The sequence below is a fragment of the Ceratotherium simum genome, chromosome 37 (genome assembly GCF_057802395.1).
Source record: "Ceratotherium simum simum isolate JZ-2026a chromosome 37, ASM5780239v1, whole genome shotgun sequence".
Classification (NCBI taxonomy): Eukaryota; Metazoa; Chordata; class Mammalia; order Perissodactyla; family Rhinocerotidae; genus Ceratotherium; species Ceratotherium simum.
In genome coordinates, this window is record NC_141936.1 from 4,558,932 (window position 1) to 4,575,738 (window position 16,807).

The window sequence follows — 16,807 nt, forward strand, 5'->3', positions numbered from 1 at the left end:
ACGCCATGGAGGGCTATTTGGTGTGCACCATATTTGACACTGGTCTGCTGGGAGAGTTTAGGAGGTTGGAGTAGTTCCATCTGTTTCCTCCCTGCGCTGTGTTGTGGGATCTCAGATACCCATGGTGTGCTGTTTTCCAGCACAAGGACCACAGGTAACATCAGGACGTGAAGATAAGCAGGAGATTCGCCCACAATCCCGGTTGGCTCATTGTGCCAGTTGTGAAAGGAATCATGAAGCTGACCTTTTTTCTCTCCCTGCCAGTTAATCACATTTCCTGTGGTCCTTTCTCCCTGAAAGCTTTTCTATATTCCTGGTCCTTGAGCATCTCTAACCTAGAGGGCGGAGCCAGGGTATTCTGGGCTGTGACTGGATTTGCCTTGTCCTCCATTCGGTTCCGTACGCACAGGTGATCTCAGTCTCAGGCTGGTTCCTGCGTGGTCTTGGGCAGTTCGCGCACATCCGTGCATCTGGTGAGGCACTTTGAGTAGGAAGTCATCGTGCTCCTCCTCTAGTTACATTACCAGTTAGCCAATGCAGCCTTCCCCTTGAGGAATCACTGTATTTATGAGCAAAACACCATCCTTATCAATTACTCAACCCCAATCCTCCAAAGCGGAAATTGAGGGAAGATATCTCAGATCTTTCTCATTATTATGGGAAGACGCTTGCCATATTTTTGGCAGTGGCTTTTAAAAGCACTCTGTGTCCTCGACTTGCCAATTTTTAAATAGCGCAAACATTTCACCAAGTTTTTGTTACGCTGAATAATGCTCTGAAGACTTTCTCGTGAGAACACCACTGGGACTTTCTCTGCGTTAAGACAGCATCGAACAGTTGCAGGGGAGTGAGAACATTCTGCAGGGGGCTGAGCTCTGCCTACTTTAACTCTCAGCCGTAACAGCGCTCAAGGGATCCGGGCCAAGATGAAGCACTCGGTGCCAGAGTCCGATCTATTTTAGGAACACAATAGAAAAATAGTTTGCCACTTACTCATTTGCATCCTGTGCTCAAGTTGAATTCTTTATATCCACGTCCCCAGACAAAGAACAGTTTATAAAATTTGCTACAGGCAGTTTGTAAAATTCAGCTTGTCCTCAAGCAGAACAAAGGTTATATGGTTTTCTTCGTAGGAAACATTTTTCTAACTCAGAGTAAAGTGTAATCACAACGCAAGAGAGGCTCATTGGAACGATCAAATGCAATAACACCCCTGTAAAGTGCCTGGCAGAGTCCCGCACACTGTAAATGCACAAAAGACCGCCTGCTGCATGCAGTGTGCGGCAGAGGAGAGACGAGGAGGAGCAAGACCCAGTTTCTGTCTTCAGTGGGTCTGAAGGCGGCCAAAGGAGCGATGAGTCAGGTGCATAACCGCTCCGCTCCAGCGGAGCATCTTGCTGGGACAGTCAGGAAGGAACACTTGCTTTCTGGATGGAAATGATTTATTCCCACAGGAAGAAGCTGTGGCAGAGGAAAGCCCAGGCAGGGCAGCCGTGCACTGCAGACTTGCCTTTCCATGGGCCTCGAGGGCCACAGTTCCACTGCTCTAAGGGCAAGGCGTTGAACCATGAAGGGATATGCCACCCCAAAATAGCCCTTTGGCATGAAGATTAATCTGAGAAACAGCAGACACAGGAAAAACTCAGAAAAGAGAGTAGAAGTTGCCCTTTTGTAAGGGAAATTTACATGTATAAGTGAAATCTCCATGTGTAAGGGTATCTCCTCTTTGTACCAGGAAGAGAAGATGCTTCTAAGTCACAGGAACTCGCACAATGGAGAAGGCACCGCTTAAATCTGCAGAGCAGCCTTACCCCTGTTTACTGTGCGTGTTTCCTGCAAACCTCCCATAACTGGCTCGCACACCGTTCTGTCCTTTGTCTTCAGCTAAAGAGGGTATTTAAGCAGTGGCTTAGGCCACCCGGGGAGTTACTCAGTTTTCCCTGGGTCTCCATGTACACAGGAGATAGACCTGTTAATAAACTTCTGTTTGTTTTTCTCTTGTTACTCTGTCTCTTATTACAGGGGTCTCAGCCAAGAACTCAGAAGGGTGGAGGGAAAATTATTTTTTTCCCCTACAACCATCTGTGTCCTCTTCAGGGACTCTAGTCCTGTCACTCTGAGAAGGAGACTCAGGATCTTTGCTCAGCACCAGACCTTAGCTGTTGACCAAAGCCGCTGGCTGCCCTGACAGGACAGGGATGGGATGCCCCTGCCAAGAAGGAGGTCCTCTGGCCTTGGGGAGGAAGAGTAGGGGTGGGATGGGCAGGGACGGGGCTGAGGGATGGACCAGGGCTGATCCCAGGAAGGAGGAACGGGTGCTCCAGAACAAGCCCAGATAAGGGACAAAGATATGTTGGTGCCTGGCTGAGAAAGGAGAACAAAGAAGAGACCATCTGGCTGCACATCTGCGGGTATGATTGTGTATGTTCTTGTGTGTGCTTGCGTGCATGCTTGTGTGTGTGTGTGTGTGTGTGTGTGTGTGTGTATAGGGCATATCATTGATTTTCTGCTTCTTAGTCTTGGGCAAGAACTTGCTTTTGTCTTGCTGGACGGCTGATGAATGGATTGTGGGGAAAACCATCAAAATACAGTATGCTCAAATTATCTGAGTTCCTAAAGGAAATGTGTCATTCATTCATTCATTCATTCATTCACACAGCCATTTAATTCTGTGCTAGGCCACACTTCAGGTGAGAAGCCTGATGTTTTTGTTTTTGTTTTTTTCATTTACCCACCATTCACTCGTCCACTCGCCAGTTCTATGAATATTTATGAATGTCCTCTGGGCACAGGGCAAGTGCGGTTCTCCTTTGGCGGAGTCTTTTCCGGCATACGTGAGAGACCCCTTCTCACTCTTGATTATAGCATTTCCTGTGGTTATTAGGGCTTCCACAGCTGCCATCCTGGCGTAAAGAATCTTTTACTGTGGGGGCCGGCCCGGTGGCGCAGCTGTTAAGTGTGTGCGCTCCGCCGCGGTGGCCCCGGGGTTTGCAGGTTCCAGTTCCCAGTGTGCTTGTCAAGCCGTGCTATGGCTGTGTCCCATATAAAGTAGAGGAAGATGGGCACGGATGATAGCCCAGGGCAAATCTTCCTCAGCAAAAAGAGGAGGATTGGCATTGGATGTTAGCTCAGGGCTAGTCTTCCTCACCAAAAAAAAAAAAAAAAAAGAATCTTCTGCTGTGGAATCTTACTCCAGCGTCTGCGCCCAGTTCTGCATCCTAGAAAGTGCCTTCTTCCAGATCCTGTGTGTTCTTGGGAGGATAACCGACTACTCAGGCCGCAGTAGCTGGGGAGAGGAATCCTTCACAGCAAACCTGAAGAGGAAGAGAGATAAATGGAAGCAGATCAGGTATCTGCCTTCATTCTCCTGACTTTGAAATCGGCATTTCTTCCAGTGCTCAACTGCATTTCTGGGTTGGGGGAGGGGGCACTGAGTGCTTCTGGTGAGTCTAACTATCAGGGGCTTAGCCATGCTCTGTCATTGGAACATTTATTGTATTGCTGGTATGAATAATTTAATGTTTATATTATTATTTAACTTGTTTATATTATTATTTGACTTTGTGAAGTTTTCTTTGGCTTTCTCAATACACCGTAAGCTTCCTGAGGGCATTTTTTCTGTGGCCCCATAGATCTCTGGCACATTTCTGGGGACATGGGGAGGTTTTTGATAAATACTTAATGAAGGATAGGTAGGTTTTGAGGTCTATTTTGCGAGAGAAATGGTGTGCTTGCTCCATGCTGTGTTGGTCAGACTGCGCTTGGGAGTTTGGTCTAGGTCTGGGAGGAAATTTAAGTAGGACATGACAAAGTGTCCAGAAGGGCAGCTGGGGGGATTAAGTGATGTGAGGAAGCTGAGCGGAGTGGACCACTAGGATTATGAGGGCAGAGTAGCAGGCGTGGGTGCAGCTCCCCAAGGCAGCTGGAGGAAGGACTTTCTCAGCATCAGACCCTAAGGGACGAGTGGGATGCCTTGGCAGGCACGGAGAGCCTCAGGAAGGGACAGCTGTCAGAGAGAGCCCAGATGAGGGGCTGGTATCAGATCGGGTGGTTTTCCCCTTATGTGCGTTTCCTGGTCACTGGTTCCCGGGCATGCTAATAGGCGATTCGTGAGAAATGCAGTTAGGCTCCAGGAAATCCGGGAAATGCTGGTTTAAACAAAGTAGAACAGGTTGCACCACTGTGGGACTTCTTCGAGTCTTCTACGTGCAAATGTGCATTGACTCTTCAAGAAGGGATTGCAGGGAATGGTCATTCCAAACCCATCTGGCCCTAGAACCCTGTCCTGGAAACACATCACACAGGTCTAGTATTCACAGAGCCCGGCTTTAGAGATAACAGAGTATGGGGTCTGCCTGACAAGACATTGGCCAAGGGCGTAAGTGTGTAAGAGTGACTCAGCCACTGAGCTGGGTGCCCGACTTGGAGCTTTCTGTGACTGTCTTAGTCTGTTCGGGCTGCCAGAACAGAATACCACAGACTAAGTGGCTCATAAACCACAGACACTTATTTCTCCCAGTTCTGGAAGCTGGGAAGTCCAAGATCAAGGTGCTGGCAGATTTGGTGTGTCTGGTGGGGGCCCTCTTCCTGGTTCATAGACGGCCATCTTCTTGCCGTGTCCTCACATGGGGGAAGGGGTGGGAGATCTCTCTGGGGTCTCTTTTATAAGGGCACTAATCTCATTCATGAGGCTCCGCCCTCATGACTTAATCACTCCAAAGGCCCCACCTCCCAATACCATCACCTAGGGTATTAGGTTTCAACCTATGAATTTTGCAGCGACACAAACATTCAAGTCTATAGCAGTGGCTTTCTGAACAGCCACTGGCATCTTTCCTCTCTGGGATCAGAATGCATTTTAGGTACATTTCATCTGATAAGTTGAAACAACGTAAGACCGGACTGGGTCTTGTGTTTTAGAGTTTGTAGGCCTTGCATGGCAGTTTAACGATACATTAAAGTAACAGCCATCACCCTGCAAGGTATCTGCCCTGCTCCTGAGGACTCCTTTTTTCCCAGAGCTTCTTCCTTCCCCCCTACCCCCAGCCACCTCCTCCAGCTTCCCCAACAGTTGATGGGCCGTGGTGACAGTAGTGAATTTGGGAGGGGGTGGAGTGACTGACAGCCAGGCAGGGCTAGTCACTTGTCAATACCAGAACTGTGGGCTGCTGTGAGCACCGAGACGCAGAGCAGCAGACAAGAGACGCAGAAATGCAGAGAGGCCCCCCTGGGGGATGACAGCTCTTCACTCACCAGTTCCAGGCCCAGCTGCCCTGGGCTTCCACGAGCAACCTCAGTTGATGTCTAATAAAGTCCTTTTTACTCCAGTTAGCTTGAGTTGGTTTAACAACCTGCAGGCAAAAGAATGTTTTCAAAATACACTGTTCATTGTGGGCCATTCCAGGCTCTGTGCTGGGTCTCGTACACACCGGGTATTTTAGTACTCAAACCTCCTATGGCTTAGGTCCAGCTTTATTCATCTTTTACAGATGGAGGAACTGAGGCTCAGAGAGGTCAGTGACCTGCCCGGGTCACGCAATGAGCAAAGGGCAGAGTGGGCTCCAAACCCAAGGCTGTCAGACGCCAAGGCCATGCTCTGAACCTCTCTGTGCTTGCCAACTGGTGCTTTCCTCTCTGCAGTCGGGGAGGGGAGGCAGGGGTCAGTTGGGTCCTAGACTGGGCTCTACAGGGGGCAGATGTTGGGGGTTCCAGCTGCCAGGGTGAGAGGTGAGAGCCCCATTGCTCCAAGGGTTCCCCCAGACCCGATCCTGTTGGCAGAGAGGGTGGAGCGAGCTGGGAGGCGATGAGGGGCCCTGCACCCACTGGCGGTTGGGGAGATGATCTCCACATGCAGGCCCTTGCCTGGTGCCTGGTGCTTCCGTCACCTGTGGGGCTTTGCAGCCCCAGCTCAGCCCCCTCATTCTCCAGCTGCAGTTTCCCCAGTCCCTGCCCAGCCAGCAGGGGCAAGGCCAGCATATTGTCAGTTCTTCAGCTATAAGGATGACGGGGATTTCAGTGTTGGGGAATTCTGGCCACACAGTAGATCTCATGGGAGCTGGACTGAAGTGACTCAGGACTCATTGCAGTTCTAGGGACCAAATTATAATCTGCCACCTCTCTAGAGCGCCACTGTTGTCACAACTCCGCTGTCCTTTTGTTCCTTCTTTCTGTCTGCCTTCTTCGTTTCTACTCTTGTGGCCAAATGCTTAACCAGAGAATATGATTGTCCTGGTTAGTCACCTGGAACTAACAAGTGACACAGTGAGTGTGCATTTGTTGGGTAAACTATCTCTGTTGGGTAAACTTCGTGCACAGCACCCATCAGCTGGGGCCCAGGTGCGGGTCTAACACAGGGCCAGTGTCATGGGCATGTGACCTGTGCTGTCACGTGGGGCTGTGCTCAGAGGACCCCAGGCTTGGTCTGATGTTCTGTGTTGGGCTGTTAACCTCCCACAGGGCGCAGATTTTGTTAAGTTCTGTGCTTTGTTGAGTTCTTGGAGCTGATGTAACAAATGACCACAGACTAGGTGGCTTAAAACAACAGAAATGTATTATCTCACAGTCGTGGAGGCCTAGAAATCAAGGTGTCGACAAGGTTGGTTCCTTCTGGAAGCTCTGGGGGAGAATCTGTTCCGTGCCTCTCTCCCAGCTTCTGGTGGTTACCGACAATCCTTGGCGTTCCTTGGGCATGAATTTTGGGGGACACTTTTCAACTTTGTACAAACACCTAGTCTAAAGGCCTCCTCTTGGTTCAGGAACCCCCAAAGAACCAGGCCTGGGGCAAATGCCCAATTTACTTTTCATGGAGACAGATCTACACAAAAGCATGTTGGCTGACTTTTTTGTGAATATTATCACCCAAGGCGTTATGGGTTGAATTGTGTCCCTTCCAGAATTCACATGCTGGAGTCCTAAGCCCCAGGACCTCAACAGGTGACTGTATTTGGAGATAGGGTCTTTACGGAGGTAACCAAGTTAAAGTGAGGTTGTTACAGTGGGTCCTAATGCGATATGACAGATGTCCTTATAAAAAGGCAAAGTTTGGACACAGATGCACACTCACAGGGAGAATGGCTCATCAGTCTGGAGGCAGAGATGGAGGTGATGCTTCTAGAAGCCAAAGAACTCCAAAGGTTGCAGCAAACCACCAGAAGCAGGGGAGAGGCCTGGAACGGATTCTCCCTTACAGTCTCAGAAGGAATCAACCCTGCCAACACCTTGATCTTGGACTTCCAGCTTCCAGAACTGTGAGACAATAAATTTCCCTTATTTAAGCTGCCTAGTCTGTGGTATTTTATTACAGCAGCCCTGGCAAACTAATACACAATGGTTGGGTAGGGAAAGCCCTGTTTCTCCACTTTTTATGGGAGAGGGGTTTTCCATACACCTGGATCTTCCTTTGATCCTGCCTGGCTGCCTCTGAACAGTGAGCATCTTGGTTGAGTCTCCCTCACCTCTCCCACACACTTGCCCTCGGGGAGAATGCGACCACAGCAGCCTGTGGCCTCTGCTGTTGGTCACTCCACCGGAGGCTCGGAGGCTCACAGGAGTGGAAGGTGGCCCCTCCAATGAGCCTCCAGGCTTGGGAGGGTCAGGAGTGGAGGCTGGAGTGGATCTATTCCAGAGCCTCTTTCTCAGGGAAGACAGTCAGGGAATTGCAATGGAAAGCTGAGGAACCACGAACAAGGAAAAGGAGAGGAAACCCAATAGCCTGGGGCTCAGATAATCCTCAGATGTAAGTATCTCAGGTCTCTGATGTTTATCTGACCCAAGCTGAATTCCGGCCCCTCTCCCCCGTCCTTCCTGTGAGTTCTCACACGGGTCCCTTGTGTGTTCCGTGGCCGACTGGGCACGAGGTGAGTCATTGTACTGTCAGTGTGAAGTGTAGCTAAAAGCGATGGATGAGCTAAAGGACTGAGTCATTTCCATGAATCTGCCCTCTGGGTTCTAGCTGCTTTCTGAGTGTGGGACCACTGCCAGTCAAAGGCTGTATTGTTCTCGAGCTTGCTGACACATAGTTGCAGCTTGCCCTTGAGCCCATTGATACACAGTCTCAGTTTGCCCTCCAGAAAACTGTGCTTCTGGACACTCTCAGTAGCAGTTTCTGGAAGTCTCTACTTTCTTGCTAAACTGTGGGTACGGTGAGTCTTTGCTGATCTGATCTCTGTGTTGCTGAATCAGCATCTGTACACGCCGGTGAAGTTGGACATTTTTGAGTGTGCATAGGGCACATTCATGATTCATTTTCAGTGAATTACCTGATTGTGAGCTTTGTTCATTTTTCCACTGATGGGTCAGCATTTTTATAGATGAAAGATTTTAAAGCAACGTATATAATGCAGTTATTTCCTCCAGGTTTTGTATGTATTTTGTTTCATGCATGTGGTTTTTCTTGATAGATAGATGGATTTAATTTGCAGGTAGGCATTATTTCCCTTTATGGTTGGTTTCTGCATTTGAGTGTTTGGTGTAGTGGTTAAGAAAGGCGTGGATTTGAATCCTGGTTCAACAGCTGCATAACTTTGGGGGATGCACTTAGTCTCTCTGAGCCTCAATTTTCTCACCCATAAAATGGGGACATCCATATCTACCTCCTCCCAGTTGTTGTGAAGATCCATCATTATGACTTATATAAACCCTGAGCATGGTGCCAAGGAAGTGATTAATAAACAATATCTTTCATGTTCCCTTATTTTAAGTCAACAAATGTAATTGCAGTTCATTAGCTACTATTTAGGTACCTTGAGAAATAGAAGAAAATTTAAAGACACAGGTCCTGTCCCTGAAGGAAAAGGGAATAGGAAAACTAACTTGTCAGGGAGCTTGCTCTGGAGTTAGGTGACCAGTGATGTTGGAAGGAAGCATTAGAGTGGGTTGTTGGAGGAATTAATCAGATGAAGGCCCCGAGAACCGTGAATACGTTGCCCAAGTAAGTGGTGTAGCAGAGGTGGAGGCCCGGGTCTGTCTGACCCCAGATCCCACACGCCTCCAGTTACACCCCATGGCTGGTCATCCTGGAGAGACAAGGCACACACTTTGGTATGTGACTGCTCTTTCATAGCGTGAATGTTGCAGTTCCCGAGGGCTTTTATGCCAGTAGGGGGCAGTGGTGTGTGCTGCGTGTCAGCCAAGTGTGAACCAAGGAAGTGTGGGGATCAGAGCTCCCCAGATGGGGAGTGGCCTGGAGGAGGGACCCTGGGGGTGGTTGCCCAAGGCCAAGCTGGTCAAGATGGGTGGTCAAGGCCCGTGACACCAGCCAGGGCTCGGAGGACCAGGAGTGTACTACGCGTAAGGGAGGTTAATGTGGAATCCAGATGTGGAAATAGGCTCTGGGAACCAGGTTAGAGGACAGTGGTCAGGCCTCAGGTCGGGTCAGGAGTGTGAGCACCAGACCCAGGACTCCAGCAACAGCGAGCTTTGCGGAGACTGAAGTTCTTCTGAAACAATTACTCATTAGATGATGATGACAATGACGGCTGCAGTGGGAGGGAATACCGTTTATGACATGCTCTCCTCTCACAAGCCAGGCTCTTTTCCTTCATTGTCTTTAATCTTCACAACAACCTTAAAAACTAAGTAATACCATTTTCTCTTTGATGAAGGGGAAACTGTGGTTGAGAGATGAGATCACCTGACCAAGGTCACTGCCAGGAAGTGATGGACCTGGGTTTGAACCCAGACCTGTCTGCCTGCTGGCCCAGGTGCTTTACCCTGGACCTGGCCGCCTCTGTGCAGGGTCAGAGTAGAGGTAGGAGATAGTCTCCAAGGGATGAAAGACAAGCCAATGGCCTGGCCTGATTGGGGAGGGAAAAGGGAGAGCAAAGCTCAATTCCTGAAAAACATGCTTTTACCATCTGAACTTTTCAACCCTTTCTGGGGACTTGGAATGCACTGAAGCCAGAGTAAGGGAAGGGGGTCTTTGGCATGTGACTCCCTTCCAAACACTGGTCGTCAAGGAGATGGAGAGAAGTGGATGGCTTTGGGAAATCTTCCAGAGGTACAACTGGGAAGGACGTGGCAGTGGGCTGGATGCAGGGATTGGAGACGAGGGTGACTCCCAGTTTTCTGACCTGAATCCCCTGGTGATTCTTTTCCTGGAAGGAGGAAGCTTGGGGGATGAGCACATCTGTGCGAGAAGAGTCAGCATGTGGTTTGTTGCATGTTGAATATGAGGTCTCGATGGGACGACTTGTTGGAGATGTCAAGTGTCCTGGCTGATCTCCCAGGGTTTGTGTTATTGTTCCACTTGCTTGGAGTCCCCAGGCCTGTCCCTGCCTTTGATATGCTCTTCCTATCCCTACTCATGCTAGGATGTGACCATAGCCACCAGTCCTGCCATCTCTGTTACTTCTGCTGCTGCCTCTTCTAGGGTGAGCTCCAGCGGGGAGGTACCCTACTACTCTGTGCTCACTGTCCTTCCACAGAGGGACAAAGGTAAGCTCAGAGCAGAAAGGGACCAGCGTTGGACGCTGGGGAACCACCCCGGAGTAAGTGGTCAGCCCTGTTAACCATGGGAGCTCGAGGGTTCTAGCTGCCTGTCCATTAGAGTGAGGGATTTTTCCCAGAGCTGCAGCCATTGCTAGAGGCACGGGTCAGTTTGCAGCTCAGAGAGCAGTCATTGATTTCCAAAATGGGAGTGAACATAAATCCATCTCTTATTTCAGGAGATTTATTGATCAGAGTATAAAAAATACTGTGAAGGAGTCTGTGTATGGAGGCAATCCCCCAACTTGTAAATAGATGTTGAACCTATATAAATCCCAGGGCCCCACATGGCCCAGACACAGCTTGGCTTCACCTTAAAGAAACACAATCCAACAACTAAAGGTAATTTAAAAAGTGATTCCAGGGGAGTTCCAGTTATAATAATGGTGCAGGAGCTTGTACTGGACTAATCTTCCCACAAAGAACAATTATAAACTCTGGATAGAATATAAAACACTGTTTAAGGACACTGGAGAGTGACTAGAGAAGCAAAGACTGGAGGAGACTTGACCCTTGAAAGGAGGGAACTGCTCTGGATGAGACCCACATTAGCATGGCTTTCCTGAGGACCTTCCCCAGTCTGCTCAGGGCAGGGCAGCTACAACTTACAGGTCTGAGAAGTCAGAGGATGGAGTTCGGGTTGCCAGAGAGGCTAGAACATGAGGGGTGAAATCTTAGTTTACTGAGAATTTTTGTCATGAATGAGTGTTGGATGTTGTAAATGCCTTTTCTGCGTCTACTGATATGATCATGTGATTTTTCTTTTTTAGCCTCTTGATTTGATGAATTACATTAACTGATTTTTGAATATTGAACCAGTCTTGCACACTTGTGATAAATCCCACTTGGTTGTGATGTATAATTCCTTTTATACGTTGTTGGATTTGATTTGATAATATTTTGTTGTGGATTTTTGCATCTGTGTTCATAAGGCATATTGGTCTGTAGTTTTCTTTTCTTGTACTGTCTTCATCTGGTTTTGGTATTAGGGTAATGCTGGCCTCATAGAATGAGTTAGGAAGCATTCCCTCTGCTTCTGTCTTCTGAAAGAGATTGTAGAGAATTGGTATAATTTCTGCCTTAAATGTTTGGTAGAATTCACCAGTGAATTCACCAGATGGGTGAACCCATCTGGGCCTAGTGTTTGGTAGAATTCACCAGTGAACCCATCTGGGCCTGGTGCTTCCTGTTTTGGAAGGTTATTAATTATTATTATTTTTTAAGATTTTATTTATTTATTTTTTTTCCCCCCAAAGCCCCAGTAGATAGTTGTACGTCATAGCTGCACATCCTTCTAGTTGCTGTATGTGTGACACGGCCTCGGCATGGCTGGAAAAGCGGTGCGTCGGTGAGCGCCCGGGATCCGAACCCGGGTCGCCAGCAGCGGAGCGCACACACTTAACCGCTAAGCCACGGGGGCTGGCCCGGTTATTAATTATTGATTAAATTTCTTTAACAGCTATGGCCTATTCAGATTGCCTATTTCTTTTCGTGTGAGCTTTGGCAAATTTTGTCTTTCAAGGAATTGGTTCATTTCATCTAGGTTATCAAATTTGTGGGCATAGAATTCTTCATAGTATTCCTTTATTATCCTTTTAATGCCCATGGGCTCTGTAGTGATATCCCCTCTTTCATTTCTAGTATTAGTAATTTGTTTCCTCTCTATTTTTTTCTTAGCCTGGCTAGAGGCTTACCAATTTTATTGATCTTTTCAAAGAATGAGCTTTTGGTTTCTTTGATTTTTTCCTATTGATTTTTTGTTTTCAATTTCATTAATCTCTGCTCTAATTCTTATATTTCTTTTGTTTACTTTGGACTTAATTTGCTCTTGTTTTTCTAGTTTCCTAAGGTGGAAACTTAGATTGTTGACGTTAGATCTTTCTTCTTTTCTAATATATGCATTCAATGCTATGATTTTCCCTCTAAGCACTGCTTTTGCTGCATTCCACAAATTTTGATAAGATGTGTTTTCATTTTCATTTAGTTAAAAATATTTTTAAATTTCTCTTGAGATTTCTTCTTTGACTCATGGGTTATTTAGAAGTGTACTGTTTAATCTCTATAAATTTTGGAATTTTTCCAGTTATCTTTCTATTCTTGATGTCTAGTTCAATTCCCTTGTGGTCTGAGAGCAGATATTGTATGATTTCGATTATTTTAAATTTATTAAGGTGTGTTTTATGGCTTAGAATGTGGTCTACCTCGGTGAATGTTCCATGTGAGCTTGAGAAGAATGTATTCTGCTGTTGTTAGATGGAGGGGTGAAATCTTAAAAAGAAGAGAACCAAAGAGGAAAGAGCCCTAAAATATTGCATATTAGTTTTCCTCAAATCCTTAGCTGACCCTTTAAAAGTTCATACATAGGAGAGACCCCAAGAAACCCAGTGGAAAGCAATACCTGTAAGGTTTACACAGCTGAGCAGAGATTTCAGCTGCTGCCCACTCACGGCTGGGGAGACTGAGTTTGGGGTTTAAGTTCTGCCAAGTAGAGGGGCTTGGTAGACCCCTCAGACTTTCCACTGAAACCCCAAAAGGGCCTCAGCTTAGGAGCAAAGACTATGTGCCAGGACTAAGATTCACCCTAGGACTAACGGCAAACAAAAATAGATCCCACCCCGAAGTTTCCACAAGTTCAAGGTGATCCACCAGTGATTTAACTGGCTGCTAGACCAACTCAACACTCTTCAAAGGAAAAGAACCCAGAATCTCTGCAGCACGTCATTCACAATATACACACACATATAAACACAATACAGCACACACATGCACACTAACACAATACACACAATACACATATACACACCAGCAATTCCCAGATATATGAAGAAATAGGAAAATGTGACCCATGGTCAAGAAAAAACAAAGCAACCAATCAATATAAACAGACTCACAAACTAACCAGATGTTGGAATTAGTAGATAAGGTGTTTAAAGTACTGTGATAAGTAGGATAAAGAATTGATAGGGAAAGAGGCATATAATGGGCAAAGAAGTGGCAAATTTCTGGGGAGATTTAGAAATTCTAAAAAAGAACCAAACGGAAATCATAGAACTGAAAAATGCAGTATAACATATGTAAGAAGCCAGTAAGGGAGAGATAATGGAATCCTAAAAATACTTGATTAAATCAAAAGGAGAAGGAAAGGCGGGACAAAGGGACAAAGAACAGAGGGAACAAATAGAGAATAAAGAGCGAGATGGTGGACTTTGTCAAAACCGTATCAATAATCACATTAAAGGTAAATGGACCAGACACTCTAGATCAGAAGGTAGACAGGATAAAAATGTCAATACTCAACTCGGTGTACAGTCATGCGTCACTTAACGATGGGGAGATGTTTTGAGAAATGTGTTGTTAGGTGATTTCATTGTTGTGTGCACATCATAGAATGTACTTAACACACCTAGATGGTATAGTCTACTACATACCTAGGCTATATGTACTAATCTTCTGGGAATACCATGGTATATATGGTCCGTTGTAACCAAAATGTCATTATGCAGCACATAACTGCACTGTTTACAAGAGATGCACCTTAAACATAAAGACACAGGCTGAAAACCAAATATGGAAAAGATACACTGGTCCACTTTGCCCTGGGGGTCCTCACTCCTTTTCTTCCTCTTCAGTCCCATGACTCACCATCCACTCCCCCGGGCCAGCCCCATAAGGCCTGGAATCAGGTTGGCCTGGCGGGGACGCTCTGTGGATGGCCGGGAGAAGGGAGGAAGCAGAAAAAGCAAAGACAGGATTCTTTTAGAAGGCGTATGGCAGGAAAGGTGAGGAACGTGTTCACACTCATAAATTCTGTCCCCATGGTAGGCTGTGCTCAAAACATTTATTTAATAAGCGGTATACTTGAAAGTTAAAATGTGTTATTGCACTGAGACAAGAAATGAAGCCCAAGTTCTCAAGTTGGGCTCCAACAGGCTATGTTGTGCAGGTAGTTTGTTATCTGTTTCATCAAGCATGTTAATGAAATGGTAACTCACATTGTGTTAAATTCAGTCCAGTTAGGGGCAGTGCCAACTGCATGATGTTTAATCTCTGATCTCGGAACATATTAAGTGCCTTCACTTATCAGATCTTCCTGTCTCTCCAACCACGCTGCCCACCAACAGCTTCCTCCTAGCCACGAGGGGCCCGGGTGCACATGAGAGTGGCGTGGTTTGCTCTGGGAGGGCAGACTTAGTGCAAAGCCCCATGCAGGTCCCGGAAGTGGGCTTGGGGCTCCTTGGGCAGGGAATTCTGAGATCTCAGGATCTGGGAGCGTGATCTAGAAGTGGGGGGGCCATGAACTCCTCACCCTCGAGGGGGCCACGGCTGGAAGTGGCCAGCAGAGGGTCCCCTGGCTGTGGCTCACAGGGTGGGGCTACTGTGAGGATGAGATGAGATCAGACACCCCAAGTCATGCCTTAGCACACGGCCTGGTATGCAGTAGGTGCTCAATAAAAGGTAGTTACTTTGTTTTTGCTGTGTTTTTAGTCTTGGTGGAGTTGGACGAGGCCTCTCCGCCCTCACCCCTCTGGCCACCTGCCACAGACTCTGCCCTCGCTGACCGTGTCCCCAAGTGCCCCCACAATGCCCTGCTCCAGGCCCCCACACTGTACTCACACTGCTTCTGGGGTTCAGAAAGCCCTTCCTCGTCTTGGCCATTGGGTAAGTTTCTTGTCCGTCTGTCCATCCATGTGTCAACATTTCTTCCTGGGAGGAGCCTCCCTTGACCGCCCCCTTCCTTCTGGCCAGGCAAGCTGGCCTCTTCTGCCTGCGCCCTCTGCCCCGTTACGACCTGTAGGGACACGGGGCAGTCACCTCTCTCTGTGTGGGCCCCTGTGCCACCCTGCTGGCCCTGGGCAACTTGGCAGGACTTTGCTCCCCTCTGCTCTGCCCAGCCTGGCGGGCAGCCATGCACCAAACTGATTGCTGAGCTGAGGAATTTAACTTGGTGTTCAGAAATCCCTGCTGGAATTTTCCATTGAGATAAGCAAGGGCGAAGGTTTTGAGGGCTGGCGACCATTCCTGCTTATCTCAAAGGCCTTAGCAGATAAGAATATTCTGGAAGATCTGTACCTCAGATATCCATCATGCTATGAGTTTGATCCTTAACTACAGCTCTGCGAGGAAGCCCCAAGGAGGAAGGGTGGGCACCTCTTCCCTACAGATCCCCAGGGTGGGGTCACCGGCCACGTCTACCTGAAAGGAGATAGATTAACAATCTGAACCACACCAGGGGTCTCTGCACAAGGAGCGAGGGGCCATGAGTCTGGCTGGGCAGTTGTCAGTATCTGGTACAAGCCTGATAACTGCTTCAAAAATCTCGGAGCTGTTTATGCAGCGGTGGGTCAGGCATTCGCCAAGTGACCCCACGAGGCAGATGGGTGGAAAGTTACAAAAGGCAGGTCTAGACAGAAAGGAACCTGCACGCACGAGCTGCCTCAGGGAGCAGAAAATGCCCCGTCACTGTAGATATTTGAGCAGGGACTGAAGACTCAGTTGGCAGGGGTGTTGCAGAGATTCTTCAGACACCGGCTGGGTGCTCAGACCAGATAATCCCCAGGGGCCCCTCCGGCTCCCAAATTCTGTAACTTTGCATTTCTTTCCAAAGGGGAACATCTGCATGGCAGTGTGTGTGCCTATGTGCAGCCTGGTTAAGTGGCGCTGTGGAAATTCTCCCTGTTAATGCTAATACAGGAAAGTTGGTAAAATGCCAAGAGAAAAAGTTAAAAGTTGGTATAGCCATACAAAAATAATATTAATTTTGGTTACCTAAGTAAATTGCTTATGTACCGATTTTGCCAAATTTCCGCCACAGGCAATGATGATTCTGGTGTGCACCTTACTATGTCTCGGTGGGGTTACAGGTCAGAAGGTCTGTGTTCTACCCCTACCAGGGAGGTTATTTGTGCCTGAGTCTGACTCCGCACGTCTGCCTGGAATGCATCTTCTGATTTAAATCTGAGTGTTGTAGGTTTCTCCCTCACGGTAGGTGGCTCTCTGTGTGGTAAGATCATATCACAGAGGCCACAGATGAAGGGAGGTTTGGGACCATCTGGTTCAAGCGCCTCACCTTAGAGGTGAGGGAACAGGTGTCAGGAAGGGGAGTGACTTGCTGAGGTCCCTGTGGGAGGATCTTGCAGGTTGCAGGGAAAAGACCCATCCAGATTACGGGCTGTGCCGGGTAACCCAAGACCAGGGAAGTGCTGAGCCCCCGGGCCCTCCTGAGTGTCTGAGTTCTAGCCTCCCATGGTGCCCTTAGGGTTCACGTGATGGGAAGCGGTCAGGCCCTTTGGGGTGGTTCCTCGCTATCCACCAGTGGTGTTGA